At 37.5% G+C, this 13,501-nt stretch overlaps 1 protein-coding gene across 17 annotated transcripts in view; it reads left to right on the top strand.

Moving 5' to 3' along the window:
• The window catches only part of MCTP1 (multiple C2 and transmembrane domain containing 1), a 482,756-nt gene that overhangs the window by 227,608 nt on the left and 241,647 nt on the right, over window positions 1-13,501 (top strand). The gene's annotated exons all lie outside the window — the stretch shown is intronic.

Raw genomic sequence — 13,501 nt, 5'->3', positions numbered from 1 at the left:
GCAAAGAGAACATTAGTTATCTGGACCTTATAATTTTTATGTACTTTTGTAACGAGAATGTAAGGATGTAATTAAATATGAAAGGCTAAAGTAAACAGAGCGAGCCCCTCAAACTCCTGTGTAAAACCGCACCCAGGATTAGAAAGCTCTCCAAGTGATCTTCTGTGTACCCCTTTGGGGCTTCGTGGAATCATGCATTTGACTTACCAAAGATACTGTGCTACCTGCTAAACACGAGTGATGGAGTGTAGCTGCTGTTTTTAATGTGTACACTTTAAGTCACGTGTTCAGGTTTGCAGATGCTGCTGGGGCCTATCTTGAGGAAGTCCGAGGGTGTAGCCCTCATTACTCTATCATTAAAAGACGTCTGTTGTGCTGTTTTGCCCCTGAAATATTATTCCCTGTGCCAGCCTAAGACAGCTTATGCTTTCTATTAGTACTCCTTTAAAAACTTTATAAATACTGCTTTTTCCAGAGTGTTCTTCAACATAGATCAGAGGAACTCCTCGTGTTTCAAAGCTGATTTTCATTTTTGCTTACCAGGTAGAGAAAAGTCTGTGCTTTTAAAGGAGATTAGGTTAGGTCTACCCTGACACCCTGACAGTTTCCCTTTTGATAAACTCAAAGTCAACTGATTAATAACCTTAATTACATCTGCAAAACCCCTTTTGTCATATATGTAGCATAATCACAGACACATCTCATCATATTCACAGTCCAAGGATTGGGACAAGAAATCTTGGGGATGCATTTTAGAATTCTGCATATAGCTATCTCATTATGTGCTGGGCAAGCCTTAAACATTTAATAAACTCTCATTGGCTTAAATATATTTTAGTGAAGAATGTGGGTTGCCAAATCTCACTTGATGTTATACTACAATCAGGATAGGATAACATTGACATCAACAGGAATCATAACAGATTCTGAAAATAATTTATATTTGATTATATTATATATAGTTAATAAATCTAAACTGTAAAGGATGTGGTGTAGATATAAAGATGAGTGTAAGAATTCACATTCATTGTACATGCATTGTTAACCTTTAAGTTGACTTTGCCAATATATTTCAGACCAGTTACTTTGAATTTAGTAATTGCTTTGAGTAGTTTCAGAAAACAATGTAGTTGCCCTTTTATAATTGGTCCTTTGAGTACATCCTATTTTATTTTGGCATATTCCTTAATCAAAGACTAATCGTTTGACATCAGACTAGGCAATCTTATTTTTTTTAACCGAGGTATAGAGACAAGGCAATCTTAAAATATTTTTATCTGTTTGCTCTTCTATTTTAACTTCCTTGAAGGAAAGCTCCACGTCCTTACCAAGAATCAGTAGTGTCCTACATGATCTGTTGTCCTGCCAGCCTCTGATTCATCTCCCACTACTCACTTTCTAGGTCAGTCACTTTATCTACACTGGAATTGTTCAGGGCCTCTGCACCTGCTGCTTTCTCTGCCAGAAATGCTCACTTAATTGGTTCAGGTCCCTTTTCAAATGTTTCGTCAGAAGTGAGGCATTCCCTCTGCACCCTGTCTAAAATAGCAGGCCCCTCTGACCACCATCCCTTCACCTGTGGCTTTACATTGCTTCACACATCTGTCCCTACGTGACGTGTTACCTCTTTATTGACTCATCTGTTTCCCACCCCTGCAAACCGAGCTCCTTGGGGGTGGGAATTTTGTTTTATGATCTCCTGAATCTCCAGTGCCTAGTGCATAATAGACATCCAGTAAATACTGTTGAATGCATGAGTGCATTTCAGAAAAGGAAAAGTACACCAACTGGAGAATTCATCTACTCTGCAAACTAGCACACATCTTATGTTAAGAAAGAGCCCTGTCTTCCTTTAAAAACTAACAATGTTAATGGAAATGGAGAAAGTTTGGCAGAAAGTCAGAAGGCAAGAAAGAATGGCTTATTGGGAAATGCAGAGCTCAGGTTGGTTCTACAGGTTTTATTAAACCTACCAATGCAGGCATGGACTTTTCCCACACCCTGCCAGAGGGCTGAGGGGAATGCTGCGTTGAAGATAGGAACAACGAGTCACAACACCTACCGCTATCTTGTGTCTGCCGTCTTTGCTTCTATCAGTGACGACACGCTTTAGCAGGATAATTGCAAGTTTTGAAGTCACTTGTCACATTAAACACTTATTAACTGTTTTTAGCTTAAGGGTGAAGGGGTTTTTTTTTATTGTTCCACAAGTATTTTAGTTACATTGTAGGTGTTAACATTTTGCTTTGCTTATCTTTTTTACTTGCTTGTAAAACTTATATAACCATTGACTACATCAAATAATATGATAATTGAAGAAAAGCCTTTAATTAATAATCTGAGGACATGGATTTTAACTTGTATTTGGAAAGGAAAAAAAAGTCTTTTACGTGTGGAAGCATATCCTTTAAAATTTCTCTCATTGAAAGACAGTTGACAAGAAGTCAGCTTATTGCATCTTTCTTTTAATGACCTCAGGTCTATCACTGGGCCAGTGACTAAATCTATTAAGGACTCCACATGCTTGGAAGCGGTGTCTGTGAAACAGGGACTAGCTGTTTTCTTGATAGCTCTAACAGTCTGGAGGAGGCATTTCAGTTCTATAGCATACATTTTATGTCAGACCTGTCCAAAGTAAAATACTGCATCACACAATGTACGTGTTTGACACATACTGAATTTAATTTTCAAGTGCTGAGTTCTAAGTATTCAAACTGTCAACATTCCATCTCCCTGGTCACCTGTCATCTGTTACTTTTGTAGCTGGGATTCTTGTATTCAGTGAAAGACTGGGGTATCCAGTTCTAAACCCTTATGTTTCTATAAGACTATTCAGTGGTCACTTGGTTTTGCAGGGAACACATTACTGAATGGGGAGACGACCAATATCCATATTAAGACTTTTTCATTTTGTTGCTGTTACTAATTAAAATAGGTAAAACAACTAAAAGAATAGAAATGATCTCTCTAAAATATATCTGTGAATACTGTCTTAAATGTGACTAAACTCTAATAAAATAGGGTAGCCTATAGCTTTTTCAACCTTATTTTCTATTATTTCTGGTCTAAAAACAGCTTTTTCAATTCTTCTCTTTACTCCCTTTCATTTCTACTTGTAAATCAGCCTGTTTTCTCATGAATTTATCTCTTTCTCAGAATTACCTACTAAAAGCAACCAATTTTAGAAAATACACACCTTCATTCTGGCTCTTTCTAACCACGTCCCCCCAAGCCCAGGTTCAGCAGCAGGCAGTCTGCCTCCCAGTGTCACCACAGGAACAGCTTCGCCACATGTTTACCAGGCCCAGCAGGACTCACCAGCCTTCCAGTGCTGCCTGGCCACCCAGCCGCACCCCTCCCCGCACTAAATCAATGTCACTTATTTTAGGGATTCTTTTTTTAATGACAGCACGCAGTCTTGGACTCAATTTTTTGTATCAATTGAATAAGGTAAATAGTGTTAGGACTTGTAAAACATAAACACTCATTGGTGGCTTAACAAAATCACAACTTACTTCTTTATCACTTTGTTGTTCATGGTGGGTGGAGGTAGGATTTCTGTTCCTTTCAGAAATACCAGACTCTTTCTACCATGTGGCTTGGACCTTATTTAGTTTCTTAGTGCTTGGGAAAAGGGAGAGGATTCCATGTGGGAACATGTCATGGGCCAGGTATGTCTGGGAGAGGCGTACGAGTTCTGTTCACAGCCCACTGGCCAGAACCCGGGCCTTAGTCACACGGCCACACCTAAACAGAAGGACTTGAAGTGTAGTTTAGCTACTTGCCTGTGCAGGAGAGGAAACCACGGATGTCAGTGAAGGGGAACACTTTCAGCCATGACTTCTCCATACACAGAAATATAACCTTCCTTCTATCTATTCTACACAAAAATATGACACTTTTTACTGTATGTTTAGTATATCTACCGTACTGGTGACATAAAATAATAGAAGAGATATGTCACAAGCATATTTATTTACCTTTATTCTAGTTGGGTTTCTAGTTGATTGTCCTGAATAAATTCAAATCAATCAATCAAATAAGTAAACACTCTAAGCAGACTGCTACTAAAATGAGATTGTCTGAGAGCACTTTGTAAAACTAGAACAGATTGACCATTCTGAGGAATTACAGTGAATGTCAATTACCACGGTTTGGGAAAGTGGCAATGGCAAAATATTTACTGTTGCAGGAATGACAGCACAGTGCTTTCGTGATATTAAACTTTACGTATTTCAGGTTCAGTATTTGCAAATAAAATTCAAATGAGAGATGAACTAGTATATAAAATAGATAAACAACAGGTTCATACTGCATAGCACAGGGAACTATATTCAATATCTTGTAGTAACTTATGGTGAAAAAGAATATGAAAACGAATATATGTATGTTCATGTGTAACAAGCATTGTGCTGTACACCAGAAGTTGACACAACATTGTAAACTGACTATACGTCAATAAATAAATATATATATATATATAAAGAGTGGGGAAAAATAGGAAATAAAGGGTATGCAACATAAGCACAGGTTACCTTATTAGTTTCTGTTGTTATTTTGAGATGATACAGACATTCGTTCGTTGAGTTATGCAGGAGTGTTTTCAGTCAACCAACATTGCTTGCTCACACATGATAACGTAGGATTTGTACCAGACAACAGGGGCCAGACATAAGCAAGGCCTCCATGTGACAAATGCTGTTTGCAGAAAATGTTAGGCAGCACGTGGAAAGGGCCTAATAATGCCCAGAGAAGACGTCCAAGCAGCAGTGATGCTTGAGCTTACTTCTGACAGGGGACTGAGGATGGTGGAAAAGGTCATTCAGGGCAAAGGGAAAGGGATGAGGGACATGGACATTGGAGAGAAGCTGTGAATTACTACCCTGAAAAGAAAACAAAATCCTCTTCATCCATCAAAACTGTAAGTAGTTGACAAGAGTTTTATGACTCCTGTTGATTGATGACCATTATTAACTGAACCAATTTCAAGACAATTATATTACAATATGATTACAATGCATCACAAATGCATGGTAATTGAATAACACATTCCTTAGCATAGTCACATAGTCAGTTTGAGAAAAAAGAAAAGTCAGTGGTCTCCACTTGGTCTCCCTGCTCTAGTGTTCCCCGCTTTCTCCAAAATCTTATGCCTAGATATTTTTCTGACACAAAAATCTGATGTTACTCCCTTGCTTTAGATTCTTCATTGCTTTCTCACTGATTTCAGTTCACTCTCTTTAGCATATCGTGCAAATATTTCTTTGCTAATTTCTGCAGACTCATCTTTCACTAGACTTCTCATCTACAGAACATCTGAATAAGTGCCCAGCTTAGCAAATATATTAATGGTAATGTATGTTATTCATATAATCAACAAATATTTGTCGGTTGAGTACTTGCTTTGTGGTAGGTTCTGGAATACACAAGAGATCTCTGCCCTTATGAGATTTCTGTCTGATGGAGATAAAAGATACTAAATAAATCATCTCCCAGCCAGATTCACTCATGCTTGTCTAACTGCTACTCTGATGTGATAATGTTTCAGAACTAATGATTGCCAAGTTTAACAAGACCCATGGCTTCCTAGTATAGAATCCAGTCTCTGATGGGGCCTCCTTATGTGAGGGCTGAGCTCAGATATGGTAGTCTGAAGTAGATGGGATAGGTTGGTTGACTAGTTAGGCATAATGGTGTAGCAGAGTAAATTTGGAATCTAGTCACATAGATCTTGTAATAGAGTCTGGAGCTGTCATTTACCAGCCATATGACTAGGTCAAGCAGCCTGATCTCTCTGAACCAGTTTACTCACCTGTGAAGTACTAAGAATATTAGTTTATTCATGTATTAAACAGACATTAATTGGACATCTCTGCTGTGCTGTGTTATAACCAAATGAAATATTGTATGAAAAGCCCCAGGCACATCATAAGTATTGAAGAAAGTCAGCTTCCTCCTACCTCAAACCATTTTTTTTTTCCTTATGGCATATTATCTTCCAGTTTTGTGAGAAACTCCAGTGTCCAGGAATGGCCAGGTTGTGGGGAAAGCTGGTTCATACCACCTTGTCTTATGAAACCAAATTCAGTGGCTCTCAAGATTGATGGGCTGTACAAAGTGAAATAAATAGTTCCAATAAGAAAAACACTTTTCTAGAAGGAAAGTCTATTTGGAAAGTTGTATTGAGTGTGAGCTAAACTTTGGTAACAAGAGACCCATAAATACAGTGGCTTGGAAAAAATACGTTTTTCTCCCACACTAAGCCCTGATGTGAGGGGTCTTGGCCTGATGAAGTGGCTCTGCCCCCACTTTCACCAAAAGATCCACAAGTTGCATATGTCACTTCTGCTCACAGGTCCCGGCAAGGACTTGGCCACGTGGCCACACCTCTGGCCTGGAGAATAAGAAATTCTCTAATGGAATAATCACATGTCCTGCTAAACACATAGGGAATCTGTTACTAAAATGAAGAAGAGGAAGACAGATGTAGGAGTTCAGTCTGCCACAGACACCAAATTAGAATCAAGAAGGCTCCAGGGTAAGAGTCCAAGAGAAAAACAATACACAAACATTTGTGAAGAATCTCTTGGACAAGGAGAGGCTTTGAATCCTGACCCTGAGAGCCAGACTTCTGGGGCCTGGGTACCCACAGCGATGCTTGTGGATGCAGAAGATGGAGTAAAATGTAGTCTAAAAACAATCAAGTGGCCTGATTTGTACTTGACCGAAGTCTGGCAGCAGTCAGAGGATAGATTTGAAGGGAAGCAGGGAGACCAAGCAGAAGGCTCTTAGAATCATCTAGATAAGGAATGATGAGACCGTGGTGGCAAAGATGATTCCAAGAGATATTTTAAGAATTAGAATGTGAGGGCTTTGGAACATTTATCAGATAGGTTAGGCTAAGCTGTGGTTGCAAGCAGAATTTTAATTAGAATTCACAAGATGTAGGAATCTGTATCAGGATAGGCTGAACTGCTGTTATAAGTACACCTCCACATTATTTAATGGTGCGGATGTAATAGAAGTTTATTTCTCACCCACATAATGGTCCAAGGCACCGTGCTTCTGGTTGGCAGAGTGCGCTCTTCCCCACAGTAATTCGGGAAATCAGGCTCCTTACACCTCAAATCACTTTTATTTGTTATATTTTAAGAACCACATTTTGTTCACTGGCATATATAACAGATAATTCTGTGGTTGAGTTTATAACAACTCTAAATTGAAAGAACTGAAGCTAAAATAATAATAAATAGATTTTAGAAATATCCCTGGGGGACACTAATAAAAGGAATATCTTCTGACTTTCAGCAGCGTTCTGTTGAGAGTTGCAGAAATTGAAATATTGCTACTCAGGTTTCACTGGTTTTCCACAGAAGGTTAAACTTTGTTTTCCCAGAACCTTAATGATACTTTCCCTGGTACACATGATCAACAAATGATGCTCTGCCCCATTTTTAAAAAGTGCATTCATTAGTTACCCCCAAAGAAGAAAAGTATAATAAATTTAGAAATGTTTTATTCAAACTGATTCATAAAACTGGTCTTGGTGTTTGACACAGTCATGTTTAATTTCCTGAAAAATTCATATATGTGGAATGACTTGTTCTCCCTCAAGGGCATGGAAGTGAAATCTTATCAGAGATCCTTGACTCTCCTTAGAGAAATTTGAGGAATCCTCTCATTTTAAAGGTTAAAAAACTGTAGATAAGAGCAGTCAAATGACTTTTCTAAGACTGCACTGCATATAAGAAGCAAAGCTGACTCTGGTCGATATTCTTTCCACCACAGAAACACAGTGAGCAGTGTCACAGAATCCACAAAGAGGAAATTTCATCCAGTGAAGTTAACAACCCTCAGTGTGACCACAGATGGAAGGGGCTGCAGTCTAAGGAAGGGCCACTGAAACTGGTGGTTACTTACTGGTGACAATCAAGGAAACAATCTCAGAGTAGTACTGGGCTGGCCAGGAGATAGAGGATTGAGGAGAGTATAGATATTTGGGGTAGAGTTTTTGAATATTCTGATTTTTTTTTAAATAGGAAAGTTAAAGTACTTACAAATTTTTAAAAAATTTATAGATTTTGTTTGGTTAGGATGACTGGATACACATAGTAACATATTCCAGAGGAATCCCAGGGAAAACTGTTTCTCTTTGGGTAAAAAACATGTTTAAATGATGAGGAGTAGACGGTGTCCCTCCAGAGTCGATGCATTGATCCCTGGTCACAGAGGGACTCCTGGGGGCAGGAGGAGCAGAGCCCTTTGGAAAGGATGACAAATGACATTCACAGCACTCTCTGTTATGGTTGCTCCTATGCCAGAGATTATTATACAATGAATATTCAAAAATTAATATTTTTCTAAATCAGTGTGAAAAAATTATAAGTAACCACCACCCTTCAATATTTTAGTCTACCTAAACTTCCAGAAGTTACCAGGAAATTGCATGTCGATACACCTGTAATTTATGCCACATGTGGAGGGGAGCTAGAATGAGCCAGATTTATCCCACATACAACATGTATCATTTTTTTTTCTAACCTATCCAGAAGTTTGCATTTACAAGAGAAAAATAAGCCAAAAAATTACTCATAAAAAGCAAGAGTCTATTCCTGTCATTTATACCTTCTGTATATCATGTGTAAGAAATTTACATAGTTCAGGCCTATACTGCATTTTATCACAGAACTGGTTTTCATTCATCTCTGTGTTGTACCATGGCAACTTCAGTAACCAGCAATTTAAAAATCACTGGAATATTCATATTCCTCATTATGGAAAAAGTGTTTACTTTTATTTGATAACATTAAGGTATATATGATTATCAACTTTCTGCATTTGAATTTTAATATACTTAGTTATTTGGTCATATGTAATATTTCCACTGTGGGGCATTACAAATCTCAAAAAATAAGAAATGAGGAAGGAATGAGAGAGCTTAAAGAATAATTTTAATGTATAAATTAGGTACCTGTTTTGAAGATTTTTAAATCATTAGTGAAAATAAATTTATACAAAGATATAATCTGTTGCTCTGAGTACTTTCAGCTTCACTATTTTTACAGGCCTCTTTCAAGTGTGAGGGAACCTATTGTAGAACAAACATTTTCCCTGCTGTATTTGGTCAACAAAAGTAGCTAGCTTTAAATATCTGTAGAAAGGCTGGACACCTTTAGGAAGACCTGCCCTAAATTTGAATTGTTTTTAACTGTTCACACTTAATACTTACAGTCGCTTCTCTTTTTTTCTTCCGTTGTCTTTTTTTCTTCTTTCTCTTCATCTTCCTCCTTCTCCATCTCTTTCTCCTACTCGGAATACAAAGACTGAGTTTTCATTTGGTGTTGTTTTTGATTAGGAGTTTGCATTATTGAATAATTATAGGTTCCTGCAACAGGAGTAGCTGTTTCTCTTTTATTACAGACTAGGTTTGGGATAAGATTGATTTAAACTTGTTAACCAGGAGGCTCATGTATTCTAAAAAGGAAAAACGAGAGACTCATTATTAGATGGCTGTTTACATTTTAAATTGCTTTAGTAGTTTTAAGAAAAGAAAGTCTGCCATCTTGTGTACGCTGTGTTTATTGCTGCACAGAAAGGGACCCATTCAGACAAAGTTTAGTTCTGTGTTGGACTTAAATTACATTAAAGGCTAAATAATTACACAAAATATTGACAAGCTCATAGATGTCCCAACTCCAAAAAAAGGAACAAAACACAACAAAAAACAAAACATAGCATTCGAGACATATTTTTCTTCACTGCATTAGGAAACATACAAACCATCTAATTCCTCTTTTTTAGACAACTTGATCCTAGGGTTCAGAAATATACAGTTAAAATACCCTAGGTCTAAAATACTCTTGAGTTTTTAAAGCATAGAATAAAATAATAATGTTTTGCAATAAATTCTGAAGTTAATGTTATATGATAAAATGAATATGTGAACGGTTGCTCTTGAAGATGGTATTAATAATAATAAAATGAATTTTATTTTAGGGCTAACACTTCCTAGTTTCTTGTCCCATATTTCTTTGACCTGTTTCCATTTTATTATCACCATTTAAAAAAATGTTGTAATGAGGGTCACAGTCCAGCTAATAATAATAAAGTTCAAGTTGCTAGAAAATGCCTGAGAACTGCGGTGTGCAGTAGTGAAGCCTTAACTTTGAGGAGCAGAACAGGCCTTAGCAATGATTTGGTAAGTGTTGGTGCCACCTTGTGGTTGAATGAAATATTATAACAAAACAGCGCCACGTGAATTTAATTTTGAGTTTTTTGAATCAACAAACTAAATCTTGTTTTTCTTGTTTAGTATGTTGACTCAAGGTTAACCACAAGTTAGTGACTTAGATTTCCTGGGAATTTTATTGTAATCAGATGATTTGAGTTCACCGGAAAGTCTGTTAAAAAAAAAAGAACCTCCAAAACATGTGAAACTTCCTCATCTATGAAATATAAGGTAGCTTTCCCCAAAGGGGGAATCAGGGATTCTTAGTCCTGAAAAATACACTTGAAAAAGTAGGCTCTCATAAAGAAGACTGAAATAATTCCATTTGCAGCAACATGAGTGAACTTAGAGATTATCATATTAAGTCAAATAAGTCAGACAGAGAAAGGCAAATATCATATGATATCACTTATATGTGGAATCTTAAAAAAATGATATAAACCAGAAATAAACTCATGAACATAGAAAACAAATTATGATTACCAAAAGGGAAATGGTGGGGAAGGGATAAATTAGGAGTTTCGGATTAACAGATATACATTATTATATATAAAGTAGATAAACAAGGACCTACTGTATAGCACAGGGAGCTATATTCAATTTCTTGTAACAACATATAACAGAAATAATCAGAAAAGAAAAAATACATGTATGTGTAACTGAATCACTTTGCTGTACACCTGAAACTAACATTGTAAACCAACTACACTTCAATAAAAAATAGAATTTTTAAAAAGTAAGCTCTATGGTCAAAGGAGCCTAGTAAATGTCACCCCTAGTGGCATTACCCCTAGTAAATGTCGTATCCCTCTGGAAAGTCACAGGGCACATTCTCTTATTTAAAAGTTACAGGAAATTAATCCATTTAATTTTGTTTTAAATGAGCATTTTCCAAATATTCCTGACCACAGAATTCCTTTTTAGAAAACAAATAATACCTATTAACATCACCAGCTAATAAATCTGGGAAAACACTTTCAAATACAGAAGGTGACAGCATTCAATACAAATATTTTACTGAACCTAAATTTGAAAAAACGATGTCTCCCATTCTCCATGTAGGAATCATGGCCTGAAGGTCTTGAACTAGTGAGGACTCTAAGTCACTAAAAGTCCCCTAAGCTACAGTTAATGTAACTAGTTTAAAAAAAAAAAAAAAGACCTAGCGGATCACCCAGCAGTATTGTAAGAACCGACTGAACCTGTCTCCAAGGGGATTTTGATAGTTAACGTACAGCAACGTACAGCAGTTGAGGAAAATGTTTCTGAAAATGGGCAAGAAACAGACTGCTTCTCAGAAAGGTTTACTTCTGAGTACACTGGCTTCTGTGCTGAACCGGAACTTATGTCCTTTGTTCACATAATAGTTACATTAAATCATGTGAGATGCTAGTATCAATAACTATTCAGAAACATAAGGCTGAGGTTCTTGAAACCACTTTTCTTGTAAAAAGGCTTATTCATAATTTTTTTGGAGCAAAGAGATAGAAGCTCAGTATACCTTGCAGTGGGTGAATGGTGTGTGATGATAACCAGGAAAAGCATTAACTGGACTAGTGTCCAGATTTGGGTTTTAGTCTGCCCTGAAGCCAGCTTCACCTTTCCTGGTTTTCTTATCTGAAAAATAGAGGTAATAGTTAAACTCACAGAGCCCTTAGGGTGATTAAAACAAATAATAAATGTAAGAGTTTTATAGACCACAATGTTACTTACCAGTATTGGTATTACGTACAGTATCTAGATGATGAATGAACATCTTTATATAGTAATTCTATGATGCTGTTTTAGAGTTAAAGGAGGAAAATAGGGATGTCCAGGTTTCTTAAAAAGCTGAGTCAAAGAAACCCTGAACTTGGTGTCTAAAGCCTAAATGTGCTTTTCATCCTGTTACTTACTGGCTTATGTGACTTGGTGCAAGTCACACTGAATCTCAGATTGTTTCCCATAGTATGGGAATGATAATAATGGGGAAACTATGTGTTGATAATGTATGCTTGTACCAACTTCACAGGGTCATTATGGGGATGGGGACGTATGTAATAGTACTCTGTATGCTGTCAGTTCATCTCCTCGTCTATTGAACATACACTGAGAGTGCCTGCTCTACCCCAGACACCGTGCCATCTGCTGGGGCAGAGTCCTGCCGTCACTGGGGTTACAGCCAATGGGAAAATTCATACAGTCAACAGGTAGACATACAAATTAACCTCTCAGTAGCAGTAATGATTAGTACCATTAAGCAAAAGAGCACATGCCCAGAGCAAATAACAAAGAGACCTATTCAGATTGGGATGTTGAAGAGGGCATCCCTGAGCAAATTATGTATAAACTAAGACCTCAGAGATGATAATAAGTGTCAGCCAGGCAAACAGGGAAGAGAATGAGAAGGAGGGGCTTTTCAAGCAGAGAGGCTAGCTGGAATATGTAAAGACTGGAAGCAGAAAAGAACTTCTAGGAACAGGACAGCTGGAACAGAGCAAGGGGCCAAAAATGAAGTTGGAGAAATGACAAGTTCTGTATACCACATTAAAGATTCTCGGTTTTATCGTAGGTGGAGTTGAAAGGTGTTGATATGTGTTAAGTAAAGAAGGAGGAAGGTTACATTTGCATTTTTAAAAAGTCAGTCTGGCTGCCGGATAGAGAATGAATGGAGGAGTACGCAGATGTGGGGAGCCCAGTTAGGAAGCTATGACTACGGTAGCACAGCAAAGAAGTCATGGTAGCTTAACTGGAGTGGAGACAGAGAAGATAGATCCATGGTGTGTTTTGGAGGAGAATTCATCAGACTTGGTGGTGTCCTGGATTCAAAGCATGGAGAAGGAGGTATGGAGGGTAATTTCTAGGTGTCTTTCTTGAGGAACTGCCAAATAATGAAGACTTGAACCGACTTGACAAAACCTGAGGGAGGAGTGGGCTTAGCTGGAGAGAGGAATCAAGGCTTATGGTAGTGTTAACGGGATGTCTATTAGGTATCCACGTGGAGGTGACAAAAATCAACAGGAATAGAGGTCTACTGCCCACATCATTAGATATGAAGTGATTCAATTATTCACCAAATGTTCATTGAGGAGCAAAAATATGTCTGAATTGGTCCTAAATGCTGGAGGTCTAAAAAACAGTGACATGGCTCTGCTCTTACAGTTGATTATATTTTAGCAGGTGGTAGCAGTTGCATAGATGATTTTCAAAATCAAAGACAGTTGCTTGATCTAGGGCGTGACTGAGAAAATTCAAATGGGTACATGGATGTTAATATCCCTGAAGTTATGTTCT

The sequence above is a fragment of the Camelus ferus genome, chromosome 3, assembly GCF_009834535.1.
Source record: "Camelus ferus isolate YT-003-E chromosome 3, BCGSAC_Cfer_1.0, whole genome shotgun sequence".
Lineage (NCBI taxonomy): Eukaryota > Metazoa > Chordata > Mammalia > Artiodactyla > Camelidae > Camelus > Camelus ferus.
Note: the sequence above shows the minus strand (reverse complement) of the source record. Positions and strands in the feature narration are given on the sequence as shown.